The sequence below is a fragment of the Anas acuta genome, chromosome 3, assembly GCF_963932015.1.
Source record: "Anas acuta chromosome 3, bAnaAcu1.1, whole genome shotgun sequence".
Taxonomy (NCBI): domain Eukaryota; kingdom Metazoa; phylum Chordata; class Aves; order Anseriformes; family Anatidae; genus Anas; species Anas acuta.
Genome location: NC_088981.1, coordinates 112,671,638 through 112,689,467, shown reverse-complemented (window position 1 = coordinate 112,689,467; position 17,830 = coordinate 112,671,638). Strand labels below are relative to the sequence as shown.

At 41.1% G+C, this 17,830-nt stretch overlaps 2 protein-coding genes across 6 annotated transcripts in view; one reads left to right on the top strand and one right to left on the bottom strand.

Annotated features, from left to right (window-relative positions):
* RUNX2 (RUNX family transcription factor 2) overlaps positions 1 to 17,830 on the bottom strand; it is a 217,794-nt gene that overhangs the window by 162,801 nt on the left and 37,163 nt on the right. The window lies entirely within an intron of this gene.
* The window catches only part of SUPT3H (SPT3 homolog, SAGA and STAGA complex component), a 279,570-nt gene continuing 273,518 nt past the window's right edge, over positions 11,779 to 17,830 (top strand). The window contains exon 1 of one of the 2 annotated variants that reach the window (XM_068678801.1): positions 11,779 to 12,146. The gene's annotated coding sequence lies outside the window, so the exon portion shown is untranslated. The remainder of the gene's footprint in view (positions 12,147 to 17,830) is intronic. The other variant, XM_068678800.1, reaches the window with a different exon arrangement.

The window sequence follows — 17,830 nt, the reverse complement described above, 5'->3', positions numbered from 1 at the left end:
CAAAACATTAAACATCACAGGAACAAGTCTCTCTAGTAATAAAAGACAAAGATCTGGCAGAAAAAATGTTATAGGTGAAGCTGCCAGGAGTATCTGCAGTTAAGCCTGCCTACCACTTTCCAGTGTAAGACCTTGTTTTCACTCAGGTAACGTTGCCAAATTTTAACTGTTCAGGATGAGATTTTCAATCCTGAGTCTGCCTCAAGCTGATTTTTTTTGGAACCCTCCAGCAGGAATACTTCTGTTGCTTTCTAGAGCGGTGGTAAGACAAAGCACATTGTTTCACCAAAGCTTAAACATTTCTTAGAGCCATCCCAGTGTCTATTCCGGAGCAGCAATGGGAAGTTTTACCAAAGAAGAGAGGAGCAGGGACAGAAAATCAGATAAGTTCCTTTTGTTGCCCTTGACCAAAAGGATCCACCCAAACTTGGCTGAGCTGTAACCTTCTGAAAATTGTTGAGGTTTTCTCCTGCGCGTGCGCAGTGCAGACAGAGCAGTTGGCAGCTAAATTCTGCAAAGCTTCCGTAGCAGCACTGGGCTCGCTAGACTGGATTGGATCTGTAGTCAGTCTCGTCTGACCGCTGTTCTCCCTGACAGTAGGCTGCACGAGATGTTTTAGAGGGAAGGATAAGAAACCCTAGAGTCAGCAGCGAGATATGGGATGTGTTCCTCCTTTAAGGTCTCATCCTAGTTAATGGTAGCTTATAAAACATGATCAGAATGACTGTCAGCAGTTCGGTTTTAAATTGTGTCTTTTAGAAGTCTATAATTCAACCATAAAAATTCCTTCCAGGCTGAAATCTGGCTTATGCTGTCAGTTCAGAAGTCAAAATTCTTTACAGATTTTTTAAAATAGCCTGTTTTGAAGTGATAGAAAAGAAAAATAGTCGTGTACAAATTCTGGACGTTTCTGTTCTAATGCACTTCATAATTCAGTGATGATAAGTTTCAAGATACTTGTCTCAAATATGGTCAGGCTCCTAAAGTAACACGAGTAATTAAAATTTTAATAATTAACACTAGCCTTTCAAATGTGAATAAGATTCTCTGAGGTCGGAATATTAGGAGTATTCTGACATTAGGAGCTTATGTGATATAATACCCAAACCTGTTATTTAAGTTTCTTTTATAAATATTTTATTTATTAAATGCATAAGTGTTGAAAAGCAAGAGAAAATCCTTCTGTCTTCTCATGACAAAACTCATAGTGAAGTCAGTCAGTCAAACATTTTCCTAATTTAAGCAATAATAATAATAATAATAATAATAATAATAATAATAATAATAATAATAATAATAATAGCTATAACCTGGAAGCATCCAGGAGGAACAAGTAAGAGGTCCTTAGAGGGGGCAAAGCAGAGGCAAAACCTTTCGTGTACGACCACAGCAGCTCTCATTCCTACCAAGCTTCCCTTTGTAGTGGAGAAGATGCAGCAGCTCTTCCCATCCTTGGAAAGCTTTCAAACACACTGTGCTTGGCACCCTGAGGTTAGCGTGATTTTGAGCAGATAAAAGCCCATTACATGAAAAGGCAGATCCCACCCTCTGTCTTTTTTTTTTTTTTCTTTTTTCTTCCCCCCCTCCCCCCCCCCCTTTTTTTTTTCCCTTGCTAAGTAAGAAAGAAAAGCCTTATTCTGCCTGCAGTCCCATTGATTTCAATGGGAGCCTTCATGGAATAAGGTGCTGCTTCACATAAGGGAAGCGGAGGCAGGCCTTTAGGTAACTGGCTACTTTGCATTGTTCTCTTATCCTTTCACATTGCTATGTCTGAACACTGACGGATATGTAAAGCCTCTCAGTTCTTCGTTTCCACTTAAAGAGCTGGAATATTTCTTAGTTTTAGGTGTGAGAAGGCTCTGTTCCACTGTTTTCGACAATTGCAGTACACGGACTGAGGGAATCAGAGGAAAACTGTTTACTAAACACCACATGGAGATTGCCACTGATAGTTTTTCTAACGAAATTTATGACCTGTGTGAAGTAAATAAACTCCCTTTTTGGTAAAGAATCTGCAAGCCAATCATTCATGCTTGCTTAGAGACGTTACTGTTCGTGGTGCTTTTATGTGGAAGGCTACAGCAAAGGGTGATGTTATGTCTAAAATAGACAGTTGGCAGCTCCAAATAAAATAATAATAATAATAAAAAAGCCATTCCTGACATTTACTTATCACGAGATTCTTAAGAGATTATGGCACATTCACCCTGATTCAGGAAAGAAAGAAAAGATAATGATAGGACAATTATAATTCTTGTAACTAATATGTTATCTTCATGCACACACTTGCATGCCTAGTTGCATTTACTGGCAAGTTGCAGTGTTTTATGCATCTGAAATAAACAGAGAGCTCTCAGTATGTTCAAGATGTTTAGTAAGTCTGAAAACTGTCTGGTCTGCAAATCTGTTTGCTCTATATCTTAGAGTAAATTAGAATCGGACAGACACTTCTCTTCTCCTGGCTGCCCACCCTGAAATCCTATCTTACACCCCTTCCCTGCTCCTTTCCTCTCCATTTTATGTTCTGGATCCACTAGAGACATAGCTGCTCAAGACAATCATGAAAATTAAGCGAGGAGAGGGAACTTCAGCAGTGTCTTTATATCATATTTTCTGAAATACTGAAGTGTTTCTCATGCATAAATAACTAAGTGTCTTTCAGTGGTCCACATCTTGATTTACAGTGGTGGGAGAGGAGAACAGGACTGTCAATATTTGTGATGTCCGCCTAATGTAATATATGTATACAATATATGTGCTTATTTTCTTTACCCAATCATATTTGAAATTATCAATACAATCTTTAGTAAATGCTATTCTACCTGTGAAAGCACTCTGAGTTTAAAACTAGTGAGTGCCTCCCTGAGTGATGATCCCATGTCCTTACCTCACCCCATTGTATTTCAGCACATATGCTATGGAATGTCACCGGGGCTTTGTTTTCTCTAGAAAAATGACCTGTTTTTGAAAAGGGGTGTCAAAAATAGTTTTCCACCCTCAGGTTCACTCAAGCAGCAGTAGAAGTGGTTGCCTCGCTCGTGCGGACAAGGTCAGGTAAGTTCATTGCTTTCTGTAGCAAATCATGCCTGTCGAGGGCTCACGGGAGAACTTGCCTGAAGAAGGCAAACAGGACTTGAATCAGAGTCAAGAACAAAGAATTTGTTACAATAGTTGTTGAACTTGGTGGCTTTGTCCACACTGGAAGAGAAGTTGGTTTCAACGCTACTCCAAGATGTGTGGAGAGCAGGCAGGCGCTTTGACAACACTCATCAAAAACACATCATTTGTTTGGGGTAGTGCATACCTCCTGCTCTGAGATACCAGCAGTAGAAAAGTCACAATTCACTAAAGCTACAATACTGCAATGTCTACGGTGTCAACATGGGTTGAGACTTTCTTTGCCAACATATACTTGCAGAATATCAGATGATGACCACTTTTTTAATACAGTGTTATTTGTCATCTTCATAAATATAACATGCAAGGCCACAAGCCAATCATCCAAATTGGATGATTTTTAAGATTATGCAGTCAAATTTAAAGAAAAAAATGACTTTGATAGAACAGTTAGTAGAAGAAAGCACCTAGGCTATAAGCAAGTGATCAATATTCTCATCACATGAAGCTGATGACATGATGTATATTGCTGAATCTGCAGACACTTCATATACCATTTTCTCTTACGTACTCTTATGTGAAAAGGTATGCTGGAAACTGGTTTATCAAACAGAACCAGACTGAGTATCTCTGCCTCTGAGATGCTTGTTATTAACTGCCCAACTCCACGAGAGCATCATGAAAGAAGTGGATTATTACATAAGTTTCCTTTTCCTTTGTTATTTATTCCTACAACTGGGCAAAGAAACAGGTAGCATACAAGGAAGGAAACTGAAGCAGAAGTTTCTCTCAACCTGATTACATACAATGTTATTTTGTATGGAACAACTTCTAGTTGACCTTTGCAATGAATGCCATAAAATAGTATTTTGACTAGAAATGGAACAACATTTTTAGAAGGATTACTGTTTTATCTGTCTGTCTGTCTGTCTGTCTGTCTATGGAGGAACTAAAGGAACATAGCAGCTCACTCTCACTTATAACTTCAACTGTAAAGCTTTAAAAACTGTGCAAGATCTTTCTCAACTGTGCTGGATGCCATTAGCATTAGCATATTGCCACAGAAAAAGAATCTAAAATAGACAGTGAAATTCATAAAAAAATCTTCCAAAAGCCTTCCATTCCTCAAAAGCTTTAATCCCCAAAAAGAACCTGACTTTCAGAAAGTCCTCTAAAATATATGAACTGTTCAGTACACTCACAGAGTTGATAACAGTCAGAGTATTTTTTTGATAATGAGAAAACCCAGAGCTATATTTAAGATGGGAAAAAGTAATTTTTGAGGAATTTCGAGAGTGGTCAGTCACTGGGCTTGTACTTTTCTTTCTTTCTTTCTTTCTTTCTTTCTTTCTTTCTTTCTTTCTTTCTTTCTTTCTTTCTTTCTTTCTTTCTTTCTTTCTTTCTTTCTCTCTTCTTTCTCTCTTCTTTCTCTCTTTCTTTCTTTCTCTCTTTCTTTCTCTCTTTCTCTCTCTCTTTCTTTCTTTCTTTCTTTCTTTCTTTCTTTCTTTCTTTCTTTCTTTCTTTCTTTCTTTCTTTCTTTTTCTTTCTTTCTTTCTCTCTCTCTCTCTCTCTCTTTCCATTCTCTCTTTTTCTCCCTTTCTCTCTCTCTCTTTCCTTTCTCTTTTTCTCTCTCTTTCTCTCTCTCTCTTTCCTTTCTCTCTTTCTCTCTCCCTCTCTCTCCCTTTCTCCCTTTCTTGCAGCACTGTTTCTTCTTTTTGGCATTGCTAGAGGTTTTTATCAGACAGCATGTCCTATGGTTTTCACACAAGATTGCACAAGTACCACACAGTCATTCTTTGTCTTCCCTGGTCCTGGATGCTACATGATTGTACAAATACAAATGAACTTACAAATAAAATGGGTACTCAAGAATCTAGGTATTTTACATTATATCTTTGTAATAGAGGGATAAAGAAGACAGCAAGAATATGGAAAGGATTTCTTCAGATTCAGGCCTTCTTTACTGGCACTGTGTCTCAATTCCTAGAAAAATGCTTCAGCTGATCTCAGCTGTAATATTGGTTCATTGGAAAGAGTGACCAGATATGTTCTTTGGCTGATCTGAACACATTGCTTGTAGGTTAAAATCAACACCTTAAATTGTTTATAATTAAAAAAATATATATCTAATTCATTAGTCCAAGAGTATCTTAAAATGTTTCTGTATTTTCTGCCACGATGCTAACTCAAAACTAGCAGAGTGGAAATTGGAGAGAAGTAGCAGAGAAATAAAAACATATCCTACTCCATGTCCCAGCTACGTAACTGATCAAAGCTGTCAAAGGAGCACCTTATAAACAAAAGAAAGACTGTCTAGAGAAGGGGTAAGAGTATTCTCAGGAGCTCTGCTGAAGGCAGTGCTTCTTATCCAAAAGAAAGACAGAAGCATGTAATTGTACGCTTTAAAAGTAGGTCTCACCACTTTGCTGTGTGTTACAGATCACACGTTATTTTATACTGGAAGCTTAGTGCTAAAATCTAAAACATAAGGGCCAAGTTCTGCTCTTAGATACACACACACAACTCCAATGAACTCAAAGAGAGCTGTGTTCATATGTTTAGCAATGGAATTTGGCCCTAAATATTTAAACATTTATTCAGAGAAAAAAAAAAAGTTTCCCTGATACATTTGTATCTGTTATCTTATGTACACAGATTAGCACCACTGGGCACCCACATTAAAGACCAAAATGTTTTGGGGAACCATAAACTCAGCATTCTACCTGCTCTGCATGGTCAAATAACATTAATTTGTTCCAGGACGTTGAGGAAATTAAATCCTTAGCAACCTGTGGCTGATGTTATTTATTCTGCAATTCGGGAGTAATGTGATGCAAATTCCTGGCACTATTCCTATATTTCAAAAAAAAATACTGCTTTGGGTGTACCTGATTCTGGAAGTTTTCATTATATTAATATGCAATCCAGAAAGAACTAATGACCTTCTCTGCTCACATTTCCTCTGCAGAGGAAAGCTCAGTGTTCGGGTTAATTCTCAGTTATCTTTCAAAGAATAATGACAGGAGTCCATAATAACCTGAACATGTAATTTGGAAATGGTTAACCTGAGGATCCCACCTGCCCTCTGTGCCACAATGGCCCCAGCTGTATTTTTGTTAGGGATACAAAGGACTCAGAAACCTGCAAATTTTCTGTGAGCAACATAATGCTTTGATTTGTATGTCTAATATGACTAAACAATAACTATATATAATGCTATTTTCCTTGGACAACTGACAGCTGGAGGAGAGCTGTGTTCCACGTTCAGACACCTGAATTTAGTTGTGTACAGTGTAAAAGTTTACATTTAAGCTCCCATTATACTCAACAGTGACCTAAAGGTCAATTCACTTGCCTATAATTAAGTATCCAGTGCCATTAGAGGTGCTTTGGGTTGCCTAAGAAATGGGGCTGGCACATGAGTCAGGACCTGTGGGAGGCCATTTGCTCTTTGGAAAGGCAGGTAGAGGCCAGACAGCATTGCCCAGAGCACCTGGCATAGAGAAATGCAGTCAGTGGCTTCTGGAGAGCAACTCTGAGGACCAAGCATAGGTGTCTGCTTTAGGATGAACTGAGCTGGTCCCTTGCTTGCACTGATGTTGACTGGGTTTCCATTGACTATAACAGCAGCCTAAAGGAGACCACATGCAGACAGCTAATTTTTGGGGACTACAACTGAAACCTACTCCTGATATCCCAGTTGCCAGAATACATACTGGTATTAGAGTAATCACTGTGCTTTTGGTTCACCAGAGTTAAACTACTTCAGTTGTCTTTTTGTGCAGTAAGGTGGTTCCAGTTAAATGTTGGCAAGCAGGAGTAATCAGCAGGGGTAATTACATGGGTGAGGAATCTCTCGTCATGTTGCTTTGCTTCACTGAGTTCCCTGAGATCCAGAGGGAAAATGTTTAGCTAAGGCTGCTACCTGCTCCCTAGCTAGGGGAGAGTCTCTGGCTACTAGTGACGGCTTCTCCCCTTGCTTGGGAGAATTGGAGCTTTGCCTTAATTTCTTTGCCTTAATTTCTGTCATTAGGACAGAACTGGCTCTGGCCTGGAGCTCTCTAATCACAGGGGTCACCCCTGAGTACTTCTGGCTGCAGAGGTGCAGTGCAGGACGTGCCAAAATGCTGTGGCCATTGTAAGAAGTAGGTAAGAACAAAAGCACATGTAGGCTTACTAGTGTGTTACTAAATCATGGAAACTTGGGCCTTGCACTCGGGTTTTGCATCAGAGCTAACAAGGTAAGTTATGAACGATCCAGAACCAAGAAATTCTTTGCTGGTACAAGTCATGATTTTGGTTTGTTCTGCTGGTTATCTTGGCTGGGATCAAACCCCAAGCGTTACTTCAGATAATATATAAAATTATTAGCATGAGTTTCCTTGATTGTGTGTGGAAACTCCTAACCTCTTTTGTGGAAGCCATGGTTTTGAACAGTGCACAATAAACCAGAGTTATTTAAAAGACTCTCTCAGTTAGGGCGATTGATTGGGCTGGCTGAAGGAGTCGGTAGCAAGGAACAGGACCCCCCAGCAGCTTTTCTTCAAGTGAATTCACACAGATCAGTCAGGAACAAAACTCTGCTTTTATCCTATTTTCTATTTCATTAGCACACCGCTTGCATGAGGACGTGCTCATGGTGTTGGCTCCTGATAGGAGTGCGAACATGTGTGCAAAACGACCATTACAGATTGAAGCTCTTCATCAAAACTGGATTACACTTCACAAATTTCTATCTTCAAGATCATGATGCTACCTAATTCTGTTTCTCTAGGTCTTTAATCTCCAGGCATTGGAGTTGCCTCAAATCCATTTTGGCACAGAATACATCATTATTTTCATATTGTACTCATCTACTCTCCTGCTTTTATCCATATGAGCCAGGAGTGAATAAGAGTTGGCAACTTCATACTCGACTATTATATTGCAGAGTACACTTTAATCAGCACCCTAATAAATAGCACGCCCAATTAATTGGGACAATTGCCAGCAAACCAATTCAATCCCTACACTTCAGTGGTTGTAAATGATGAATAAATAGCATGCTTGCTGTTGTCTGCAAGCATATTTGTTGTAATTAACAGGTATGATTTGGTGTTTGCTGGTGTATGTTTCCTCCGCAGTGTTCTGCTCATTTCTTGAGCACGTTCCCTGTTCCAGTGCAGTTACAAAAAGTAAAGGACAGATTTCTCTTTCAGTGTTTCCTTAAATCAACTCGGTGCTCTTCTATTACATAAATAATATAGTATAATATAACTGAAGGGGCTTTCTATGTATTGCATTCCTATATAGTTTTGACAATAAATGTGATAATTTAATTAGCATGTTTCTGTTTTAACATGTATAACAAATAAGACTTCGCCATAGCATGAAATAATTTAAAATAAAGTGAATGATTTTTGCTGAAGCTTTTTAACCCTATATATTTATTTATTTATTAACCAGGGATTGCATGATGGTTCGCTTTATATTGGCGATTCCTTTTGGCAGACCTGCAGAAGTACAACTAGAACCGGTACATGCTATGATTTACTGTATGCACATGACACTTTCTCTCATTTGGACACCCTTTGCCAGGGAATTACATAAAATTGAACACAGAAAACCTTTCTAATCCCTTCATTCCTCAAAGATTGCTTTTAAGGAGACTGAAAAAATATTGAAAGTAAATGAATATGAAAGGGGAAATGGTACTGCGGAAATCTCAACAAGGGATCTTAAAAACCAGGATGGCTATGGATCAACTGAGGGTAGAAACATTTGTGTAATTAAAGGAGAACATCATTTGTGGGTTATCGGAAAAGAACAGTCCATGTTGGCATTTACTTTGACTTCTTGGCAGGAGGAAAAGAAACCACCCTGTACCGCTGCATACGGTTCCTTATTAGTTGTGGCTTCTACTGAGGCTCCGTCTCTTCTTTGGAGCATGGAGGATTTCTTTCATTACATAATCTGGCTACACTCTTTTTTTTTTTAAATAGATTAAATTTTTTTTCTCTTGTGTGTGCAAATTCTCTTTGCACCAACGCTTCTATACTGAAGTTATTATGCCAAAGGAATGCAAGCGTCTAGAGTAACAATGGTTCATTTTCCTTTAATGACTTTGTCGACAGGATGGAGACATTTTTGTGGTGTGATGAATTCACTCGGTCTCCCGTTGTGTTTTCTCCACATGCTTTGGAAACTCTTTCTCTCTCTTTCTCCGAGAATTGTGGCCATCCACTCCAGCAAGAGCTTCATTACTTTATATTCATTGTATTTAAATGACACCCCAGTGGTACTGACCTCCTGGGATGATTGATGTAAATTATATGCTATGTAGGGGAAAATAAAATCCTTTTCTGACTTTTTATGTTCTGCAGAGAAATAAAAGTGAAAACAAATGACAGAGAAAATCGGGCCTATTCAAAGAGAAACTTTGTAAGCATTATGGTTTGAGCAGACTCCAGTTTGTAAAAGTGCTGAGACAGTTTATAATGACCTTATGATCTGAAAGGTGACCTGAAAAGGAAAAATAATTCTGTTTGTGCCCTTTTTTGGTTCTGTGTAATGCATAACAAAAGCTTGATCAGGTTTTTCTCTTGTCTCTATGAAGTTTTGTAAGAATTCTGACTCAACTATGGAGCAGCTACAGCACTTTACCAACTACACAAGCACACGGTATTGTAAGGGACACAATGTTCCTCAGTCCTCTTTCCTACTGTCTTCTACTAATTTTTTGGGGATTGATTTAAGATTTCATAACCAGTAAGTACTTGCCTTGCTCATCTGCTCTGACAGAAGTTATCACCTATAGACACAGCAACACAGGGAATGTTCTTTCATAAGCCCAGCCCATTGCTGGGCTCTAATTTAAACCACTTCATAGCCAGTAACCTCTCACTGTGAGCAAAAGCATTTTGCGCAGCAACAAAATTTGTCAGTAAAAGTTCTTTCAGTGCTTTTTCAGGCACCTCACCAAGTTTCATTGCTTCTATTCAAGCTCCTGGAAATTATGTAGTTCACATTGGACATACTAAACCATATTATCACAGTAACTACCTTATTAAAATTACCACAAGGAATTGGCATACTAACTTCTCTAACTTATGTGTTTTCACATTAGTCCATCTTACCAATTCGGATATATGTAAAGATATGCATGGTGCGTATCATAGAAATACCAGCAATATGCTGCCTTGCCTTCCTCACTTTAATGTAAGGTTTTGGCAAATCACAGAATTTGGCTAAATACTTGAGTTGTCTCATGAAAGACTGCAGTATCTTTCATAACTTGACAGAATACTTTGATTTTCCTTTTGGCCAGGAAAATGCTTATCAGTAATCCTGTTTTAGCTGGGGTTGTCCAGATGTTTTTAAAATGTGTAATAGGAAGGAACAGCTCAGGTCATCCTCCTTGCAGCAAAAACTAGAATTTGCTGTAAGTGCAAGAATCAGCAGCATGAGGCCTCTTGTTCTCTAGGATGTTATCTTAGCTACTTGGTGTTTTGCCCTGCTGCTGTCAGTGCTTAGGCTGGTATCAGCTTTACTTTCATAATCACAAGCAACAGAACGGAGAGCAGCGAGCAGCAGAATCGCCTCGTCTTCCTAGTGCTGATGTGGGAGGCAGGAACAGAGGAGGCCACCAGGAGAGAGCCCTAGGGATGGAATGGTTTGGGGATTGTTTGGTGTGTGGCAGCAATGCAAATTCAACATGGACTGACCAGGGCACAGCAGAAGACTTAAGACTGTAACTTTGGCTGTTATTCTCTCCACAAACCTTTGGAAAAGCAAGATTTTTGCATAGGTCATGAATAAGACAGAAAGTACTAACAATTACTCAGTGTGCCTCTGTTGGTCACATTTAATAAGTCCAGTTCATGCGACGGTACAAATTAGCCAGTCTCCTGACAAACCCGGCAGATGAGTGGAATGACCGAACTGAACGCACAGAACCCTACAATCAGAGGAGGTGTCAAGGATGGTTAAAAGAAAAAAGGAAAGGTTAAAAAAGCCAGGGTGTCTCTTAGTCATGCCCTTCACCTGCCTGCTGGACTGAGAGCACAGGAGGAGGAACGGAGCTATTGCTGTGAAACACAGAAAACAGGCCCTGCTTGTGTGTGGAAGATAAACTTAAGTATCTCAACACATTAAACTACCACAGCATGTTGCAATACGTGTTACATTGTAGTAAGGATCCACAGCTAAAAACCCATTTGCCTTCAGTTTGCTGTTTTTCATCGTGAGGTGAAAGCACTGCTACCTCCACACGTCTTTACAGCGCTGTCACAGCGGAGCCAGGAGCGCAGCGCTACCTGACTGAGGCAGCAACCCAAACACCCGCATAAATCCAAGCTCCGGGGGGGACCAGCCTCCTCTCCCCAAAGCCTCTCCAGCCTTTAACACCGAGAGAAGCCCCAAAATCCTCCCTCAGCCTCCAGGCCGCACCTGCCCGAGGCGGGCGGGCGAGAAAGCGGCTGAGGGGAGCGGCGGCGGCGGCGGGCAGGAAGAGGCGGCGGAGGAGGGAGGGAAGAAACCCAGCGGCTGCCGAGGGAAACGGCCCAGAGGCTGCCGAGGGAAGGATCCCATCGGCGGCCAGCTCCTCCCCGGTCCCACCCCTCGCCCTGGGAGGCCGCGGCTGCCACACAGCAGATGGAGGCGGCGGCGGCCGCTGTGTGGCGGAACCGGCCCCTCCCCCGCGGGCGGCGCCATTTTCCCCCCCTGGCAGCCCTGCGCCGGAGAGCGGCTGCTGCTGCTGCTGGGGGGGGGTGGGGGGAAGAGATATTAGCCCCTATTTTCGCCCCTCTCTTTTCTCTCCTCGGTTCACGCAGTGCCTAGAGGGGAAGGAACGAGGTTCAGTTCCTGCCCCTCGCTTTCCTGTTTCGGACAGCAGCACACGGGGGGGGTGGTGTGGGGGGGGGAAACTGGGCACCACCAAGCCAGGCTGCTCCTACCTTCCTTCCTTCCTCCCCCCCCTCCGCACACCTCAGCCTCCTCCTCCTCCATCCAACCATCCATCCATCCATCCATCCCCGGGGGTGAGCCTTTGAGTGAGTCACCAGCAAAAGCAAGCAAACGATGCCTTGCTGTTAACCGACTAACTAAGCAGGGTCGCTCCTTGGGGCGGGGGGTGGGTGGATGGGGGGGGGGCTTTAGGAATATTAACCTCGCTGCCGGGAGGGGGTGGTGGTGGTGGTGGTGGGGTGTTTCTTTTTTTTGGGGGGTGTGTGCATTGCCTGTGGGTTGGGAGGTGGCTGCTAACCCCGGGGTCGTGCAGGGGTTTTTAACATTTCCCAGGGCGTGCCGGGCAGCACAGGGTGCCCCGTGCGACCACCGCCGGGCTGGGTGGCGAGCAGCCTGGGCACGGAGGGATTTTCCTCCGCAAAAAGCCTCCTGCGCTGCAGCCAGAGCCGAGATGCTCAGAAGGGGTCCTGCCTTCACCCAGGGCTGTGTGGTGAGGGCTGGTGCCCGGCTGCCAGCTCCCCAGCCCCTGGGTGCTTCATAAAACAGTGCCAGCCCCTGGGACTGCCGCAGCTGGGAGGCTGCAGCCAGCTGCCCTCGCTCTGCTCTTGCATGGCTTGTGGCCTGCGTGGTCGCTTGGTTGCCTTGTCGCTTTGGTTGTCCTCTAGCTAAGTTGGGAGACGGTTCTGGATTTTTTTTTTTTTTATTATTGTAAAGTTAAGGTTATGTAACCCAGGTCGGACTCTGACCTGCCATATGCTGCCTACTGTGGGGTGCAAATAATTTCTCGTCTCTCCGATGCTGTGAAATGTCAGGCGTTTGTAATATTTCTCTGGAAGGAGTGGATTTTGTTTATTTTGCACAAGCAGGCATGGTGGTTTGTTGATAGAAATCTTGTGTTATTTCTTAAGGAATTTATTGGTTACTGTTAAACGCTAAAACCTAGGGATAACTGCTGCTCTGAAAGAACACTTCTCTGTGTAGACTTTAAGTGGTTTTATTATTTACTAACTATATTTTCATATGTCCTATGGTTCAGATCAACTGCTTATAAGTTCCTAGAAATTATACAAATGAATTCTTTGCAGTCTATGAATGCAAAGCAATACACATGCAAAATATTTATTAGTGTGTACGCGGAGGGGCGGCAAGAGCCTGACGCTGCGCGTTACCAAGTTTGCTGTGTGGCGTTAGTGTTAATGGCTTATTGTGAGACATCAGATTTCCTGAGAGTGAACCTGTTTCCAAGTTTGCAGTTCTGTTGATGATATGCTTAAACTTTCTTTTGAAGTCTTTGATCTAACTCCCACGTCATTCTCGTTCTCGGTGCAGGCCTCTCTTTCCTTTTGACTTAAGGCACTGCACCCAGTGCGGTGCTGGCTTACTTGGCAGGGTGCAGTGCACCCTCCCTTTCATCCCTTTTACATATTTTTCTTTATTGTTGTCCAGATCCAAACGGCATGGAAGGCTGTGTCACTCTTTCTGTTAACTTTGGTGGACCTTGTGCTGGCTCATGCGCTCATGTTATTAATATGCAAATCAGATTTTATTTTGGTGACTTTTTGTCCTTCGTATTGTTGCTGTACAGATATGAATGTTGATATTGCAAGCAGCATTTCCAGTTTGTATGGCTTTCTGAAAGTCCTGTCTCTGAGTCTTGTGAATGTACAAAGTTGTTATGTTTCATTTACGTACAGGAAGTTGTGTTTTCTGGAGAAAAGGTTGACATCTAACCAGAATATGCTAAAAAGCCAGGAGCAGGAAATCTCAGAGACATGACTTTGGAGCAGTAAATGAGAAATCTCTCTGTGCTTTAGTGGCTCTTTACTCATGGGTTTTGAATATATGGATTTGGAAACATGGCCTAAGGTTTAACAGTATTCAGTGGCCTCTAGATTATTTTCTAAGCCTCTGAGCGTCATAACCAACAGAATTGTTCTCAGGGACTTAATGGTGAATAACACAGAATGGAGCTGTCTGAAATTTGATTAGTCAATTAGAAACTCGTCAGCATAAGCAAGTTATTATTTAGTAAGCTACAAATGTTTGAAGAATTACTTACTATATAATAGTCTAAGGTGACACTGAATGCTGTTTGTGTTGTTATTGCTTTTCTGCTGTGATGCCCTAAAGCCGTGAGACCAGCTAGACAGTGTATTTCTAGGTCATTATTGCAAGGGTGTTTTAAGGCATGGGGCCAAACCCACTCATCGTGATTATCCCAGAGAAACTAATTGAGTTGACGCTCTTGTTGCAGTTGTGAAATACCCAGAAGTGTAGATATATCAAGTATGTAAAGAAAAGGAAGCTGGTTAGGCTTCATATTCTCATGGAAGCAGGCAGCGGTGACTCAGTTATGAGCTTTCTGGGGGCTGAGCAGAAAGCTGCGTGTCAAAGGTACTGAAAACATTATTGATTAGATCAGTAATTTGTGTCTGGGATGCTTGGCATTCATAGTGCTACATGTAATCATTATTAACTTGAACTACCCTAGGTAAGCGATCATCTCCAAGATCACTCAGTATAAAGTTCTATTTATAAATAAGCTTTGGCTTTCCACTACCCCTATATTTTGCATACGTTTGAAGTACTGTGTTTGATTACAATCAGGTATTTACAGAGTCAACTGTAAAGTTTCTAGCTCGCACGGCTCGCTGTGCTGCCACAGGAGAAGTAACAGTAATGGTAAAAAGGGGCCAAGAGCTAGCCTGGAAGGGGAATCTGGAGCACCTCGGTGTTGGCCTAACTCTGGCAAACATCGCCCATGTAAATCATACTGGATCTCTCTCTTGATATTTCTTAATAGCTTTTAAAAATGATACGCTTAATAATGAGGGGAAATGTGTGTTTTCAAGAAAGGAATATGTTTTAGCAGAAATCTATCAGAAATCATCTGTGATAGTGAGATTTCTGGAAGGGGACGTTACTGACTTACCACTAGACCTAGTTTTTGCAACTGTTAGACCTACTTCTTAGGAACTAGGTTTAATATAAACTAAAATCATGAATATTACTAACTAATAATGACTCATTTACATTGAAGCTGTGGCTGTTATCATTTTAGTTTGCTTTGTGCTGGGTGTTGTGCAAATAAATAACAACGGAGGTAAGCGTTCTCTGCTTTAGGGAACTTAAATTTATGATGGCAAGCAGTGATCTCAGAAAGGAGAGGAACAGATCAACAATAAAACCAGAAAAAAATTCTTATAATCTCAACCATGTACTTGACTTGTGTTGCTTCATTTTGATATACTTGAGGGCAGCAATGGGGCAAAGTATGAAAAAATATGCCAGAGTATTCAGCTATGGTCAGGGTCAACTATATCAAAAAATGATTCTAATTGTACTCTAAATAGAGAATTAAAGACAGCTCAGGGTGATGTTGAAGGGGAGGATCAACGTGATGGGTTGTGGAGAAAATGCCATCCTGGAAGGAGTTGAGCAGGTGGAAGTAGGTGAAAGAAAGATTTGGAAAGAGAAATTCTACAGAGGAAAGAATAATTTAAAGCTGTTGCTAGGAGGCAATAAAGTTGATACTGCTTTTCAGAGAATCCAGCTGCATTCCTGAAACCTTAACATTGAAGTTACTCTAGATGGAAGTGAGGGCAGATGGGAGCCAAGATGACTGATGGATTTGCTTGTTGGCTGAAGAGCAGTAAAGCACACCGGTAGAACTGGGTTGAGGTCTATGTATTCATATATGGATGTTTTGCTCTTCAAGAAAAGCGAATTATTGAGTAAATTACAGGTTGGGGGCAGTTCTTTGTGTGCTGGAATCACTTTGTCAGTCCCAAAGATTCAAAGCCAGTTCTTATCACAAAATGTGCAAGCTATGGTTGCTTCACAGAAAATTGGCAGGGTTTATTGCAGGAAGATCCTGGTCATTAAATTGCGTGTCTATGCAATAATTAAATAATTAGTACAGAAAATCTAGAATGCTGCCAGTATAATGCATTTTGGAGAAACAAAAAAACTATTACTAGTGCAAAGTTATGGCTACAAGAGCTGGATTCTGGAAGCTGTGGAAATTTGGTGTCTGAAGGAAGGAAGAAGAAGTCATTGGCATTTAATTTGCAGTGCCAAGAGCTGCCAGAAGTGGCAGATTTTTGCAAATCTGCTGCATGTTCGGTTCAGGGGGTAAGCATATACATGAGATTAACTTTCCCTGTCTTCTTGGTAAAAACTCACTTCTGGGGAAGGACAGAGCTCTGATTAGACTTCAGTTAGAAGCTCTGAGAGAAGTATTTGTAAACAGCTCCAGATGTGGAGACATACCTCTGATGTAAGATTATGCTGTATGTTTCTCAATCTCAAATAAAATAGTTACATCTGGGTATTAGTATTCTTTCAGTAGTCCAGGCCATTCTGTGGTCTGTTTCTGAAGAGGCTTAAATAACTGTCATGTCTAACTCATGGATGGACAAATAATAGCTTAAAATATGAGCACATAGAGTCATTTCTAGTCAAATGCAGTGGTTACGGCGTAACTGAATCAAGAGGTTGTGCTTTAGTCTGTAGTAGGTTAGAGGCTTTCTTTCTCTACAAGTTAGTGAGAGAGAGTTGTGCGTGTTCATTGCTTTCATCTAAGGTCTTCAGTAAAATTAATACACAGATAAATTCTTATCAGGTGTAGAAATGAACATTTCAGATTATTTTCTCTCTAGGCATGTGGTACAGGACAGTCGTAAAGATAAGATTAATGCGATACAGCTTAATCTCAGGGGCAAAACCAATGGGTACGTGTATTTGAAGATTTGTTTTGCTGTTTGTTTTCAGGCATGCTTGCTTCTTGTTTCATTTCTAGATGGGAACAAATGACTGAGTGGCCTTTTAAAGGTAAAGGGGGAGAATGATGTCCAGTTGTGAACTGAACACATTCTTCTGGGCTTTCTGAACATGTTTTGCTCCAAGAAAGAGTCATGGTTAAAAATGAGATACTGATTTGTCTGGGTGACGAAATCGGGGCAGCACCTTGACAGCCATAAGATGAGTATTTCATTCTGTTATTCACTTTAAAGTAAAGCTATTGTAAGAATCGAGTCTATCAGGTAACAAAAGGAAGCAGCGATAGCAGATGTAATGTGTTATCCTTAGCATGGATAGTGCATGCGTTCCACTTTGTGATACTTTGTTGAGTAATTAAAAAAATGGAAGAAAGCTCATATTGCATCCCTAGCTTTGAACAGTATTATTGCGTGCAGACCTGACACAGATGTATCACTGCCTGCCCACACGCTTCTCATCCTGCATTTGATCTGGCTGTTCCTAAAAAAAAAAAAATTGTCCCTTTGCTTTATCTGCTTGGCTTTTAAGAGGCTGTGTTCAGGGAATTTGGAAGTCGTTCGCCCTATTGCTTATTTCTTATTTGTTACACAGCAAGTTGATTGTGACCTGGTAGACCTGGATTTTATCAGGTAGACCTGATAAAATAATTTTGTTACAGATTTTGAATTGTTGCTGCAAATTCTAGGTCATCCAGGCATTGTACTTATATGAGACCTATTGCTTAAGACCATTTCTGGTTCCAGTCTGCTTGAACAGCTCAGGGGAACTTAATATGTTTTTGAGTTATTCCATGCTACTGGAGGAGTGGATGATCAGTGAAACAATACATGTACCAGCATTTGACTATGTTTCTTAGATTTTTTCATCGTACACTTACAAAGCCAGTCTTGCATGTGTTCAACAGGGTGTACAGATTTTTATTTATTTATTTAAGAAATGCACTAACAAAAATCTGATTTCCTGTAGTTAATTAAGTTCTCACATCTCC